The sequence below is a fragment of the Gracilinanus agilis genome, chromosome 2 (genome assembly GCF_016433145.1).
Source record: "Gracilinanus agilis isolate LMUSP501 chromosome 2, AgileGrace, whole genome shotgun sequence".
NCBI lineage: Eukaryota > Metazoa > Chordata > Mammalia > Didelphimorphia > Didelphidae > Gracilinanus > Gracilinanus agilis.
This window is the reverse complement of record NC_058131.1, coordinates 265,882,779-265,886,103: the sequence shown is the minus strand read 5'-3', so window position 1 is coordinate 265,886,103 and position 3,325 is coordinate 265,882,779.

Genomic DNA, 3,325 nt, shown 5'->3' with positions numbered 1-3,325 from the left:
ATGCTGCATTTACCCTTATGGCTGTACCTCTGTGCAGCCAAAAATGCCTCTGAGTCAGGGTCAGGCAAAGGGTAGGGGGTGGGGGGGTTGGGGGGGTGGGGAGGAATGCCTGGGACCCTTTCTTCCTGCTCCTCTGCAGTGAAGGCCTTGCTTTGCACATGCCTATGCTGTCCTGCAGGCCAGGACTTGGCTCTCCCCAGGAAGAGTCTCAGTCTGTTTCAGGGCATCATCTCCAGCTCTCTGATCATGGCCTTATCATGGTGTTGGAAGAGCAAACAGATCTGCCCTCTCTCCAAGGGGAGAAGAAAGAAGAAATCAGCCTGTTGGCCTGGAGTCAGGGCTGATCTCCATTGTAGGGACCACAGTGTATTTTGTGCAGAAATACTGTGTTGTCTACTTCTTGGAAATAATTTCTGTCACTTACTACCTTATGCATTCCACTGTGCCTGGCCCTCAGTGGGCAGGGAGAGTGGGAGGGAAGAAAGAAGGGAAGGCCAAACTCTGAAGAACTGTTTGTTTACAATAGGACCCACCCAGGCTAGTGGTGCCTGCCCTTCAGAGTAGAAGTATCTCTAGATGAAATCTCTTATTAATTCAGGGTACAATCTGCTGTCAGTGCAGGCTGCCCTTGAGGGTTAATCTGACCTTTAGAGATCTTCTTATTTGTGCAGGCTCTCTGAGACTGGGGAATCTAATTCCTTCTACTCTTCTCCACCCTCTTCCAGCCCTACCATGTAGCCCTTAGAAGGGGAACCCTTAACTGGTGATATGAGACATGGGGGGAGTGGAAGCAGGGGAGACTAGCTGTTTTGAACATTGCCTCTCAGGTTTCCTGTAAGCCACTGTGGCAAGCTCAGGGAAGGGAGGCTCCTCCTCCCTCCCCCAACTGCTCTCCCCCTAGATCTTGGTGCAATAGTTCTTTTCTGCCAGCTTCTGAAGTTGCCACTGAGGTGGGGCTGATGTGTTTTTTGGGGCACACATTGCTGCAAGGTATGTTTTTATGTGTAGATGCAAAGTGTAGTTTCTACTGGCTTTTGGATTTCTTTAAGGTAAAGACTTAATTGTCTGATTTGAATGTTTGACAAATCAAGAATATAGACTTAAAACATTCCATTTTTATACTTAAGCTTGGACTATGCACTTGTATGATTTAATATTAAATTAATTTTAATATAACATTAATACTCATGGACTGTAGTTTCATGTCTCAAGGTATGGGATGTGTATGTATATGTGAAAGCCTGGGGGTGGTAAAGGATGGATGTGAGAGGTGTCTGCCTCTGTGTGTGTGTGACTGAGAGAAAATGACAGAATGCATCATGAGGGTGAATGAATGATGACTGAGGCTTAGGCATTTTGAGGGGAGGAAAAGAGGACAGATGGAAAATGGCCTCTGCTCCTATAAGTCATCTTTTCTAGGTGGATTTGAGAGATACATTTGCCCTTATTGGTGTGTGTGGGGGGGGGGGGGGGGTATTTGGTTGGATGGTGGGATTGATGGAGAGAGGTGGGTGTCTGCTGCCTTTCATTTGTGTGTGTTGGAGGGCTCAATGGATGCTTCACCTAATGGATGTGTATGTGAAGGAGATGGACGAATGAGGGTGTACTTTGTCAGGGATGGGTGTTTTTCTAGGTGTGTGCATGTGAGAATGGATATTTACCTTTTTGGCTATTTTAAAAGTGAAATGAGTATATCATATTCCTCTGTAAGGGAATGTTTGCATTGACCCTTCTACACTGATACATACACACACACACTATATATATAAAATATATGTTTTATATGTGAGGGCAGATATATATACATATTTTATATATGAGGGCAGTGAATTTGCCTCTCTTTATAAGCAGGGGATGGATGTACTTGCCCTTCTGTGGGTGTATTGGTGGGGAGTGGGTGTATTTGTGACCCTTTTGTGTATATGTCAGGAGAAATATTGTTTTTCTGGTCCTATGTGTAGTTGAGTTTATATTTGTGAAGGATTTAATCATTTTATTTTTTATTAAATTTTAAGGAAACAGATTTATTGATATTCTTTGTTTTTATGTCACTTCAGTTTCCCTTTTTAGCCTTCTCCCTTTCCCTTCTAGAGAACCATCTATATATAACAACAACCAAAGATCCATTTTTGTGGCAACAAAGAACTGGAAAAAAGTAGATGCTGATCAATTGATTAATGACTAACCAAAATGTGGTACATGAATGTAATAAAATATTTCTTTGCTATAAGAAACAACGATGGAAAGACTTACATGAACCGATGCAAAGAAAACAGATTTAGAAAAACAATAGTCAAAATGACACAACAATGTAAATAGAAAAAGAATCCTCAAACAACCAAAACTAAATGTTGTGAAATTATAATGAAAAGGTTAGGCATTGGGAGAGAAAAAACCCAAAATAATGCTTAATGTTCCACAACTGACCTCTGCAAAAGGGGAAGGCCATGGAAGTTCTTTTTCTTATACCTCTTCTTGGGGTCAAGATTTTCTTGGCTGAATAGTCAGTTTGTAAGCTTACCAGTTCCAACACCTAATCTAGGCAACCTTACCTTTGGTTCCATATTTTGTTGTTTTCTAATCCAGTGCTGATATCTGAACCCCAACTCTTGGAGAAAGTGAGTACTAGCCTTCTTGAATTCTGACCTTGCTTGAGACCATTTGCAAAATCTAATCACCTTTCCTTTTTCCACTATCTTTGCTTGTAGTTTTTTTTTAAACCTTATCTTCTGTCTTGGAGTCAACACTGTGTATTGACTCCAAGGCAGAAGAGTAGTAAGGGCTAGGCAATGGGGGTTAAGTGACTTGCCCAGGGTCACACTGGTAGGAAGTGTCTGAAGCCAGATTTGAACCTAGGACCTCCTGTCTCTAGGCCTGGCTCTCAATCCACTGAGCTTCTTCTAGTTCTAAAACCAATTTGCCTTCTTTTTTACCCTCAGCTACTATAGATATCAATTGCATTTTTTACAGTTTACTTGTAAGGGAAAAGGAAATCCAAATTCAGAAACGAGGGTAACATCATCAGGCAATAGATACAAGGCTCTTGATATAGAGAGTAAAGCTGGATGATCTAAGGAAGGAGCAACTTTGATGCTCCTACTTATTCCTAGGAAACTCCATAGCTGCCACAAGGGGAGAGATCAACCAGTATTGGTTAGAGAAAGAAGTGATGATTGAGTTTGGCCTGATTATGATAATTTGATACAAAGGTTTTTTCCCCTTAAATTTTGATATTTATTTGAAGAGGAGGTTGTTGAGGAGAGGTTAGGTTAGCAGTAGTGATGTCCTCCTGCTCAGAAAAAGAATTTTTAAAGCTTTTCCTAAA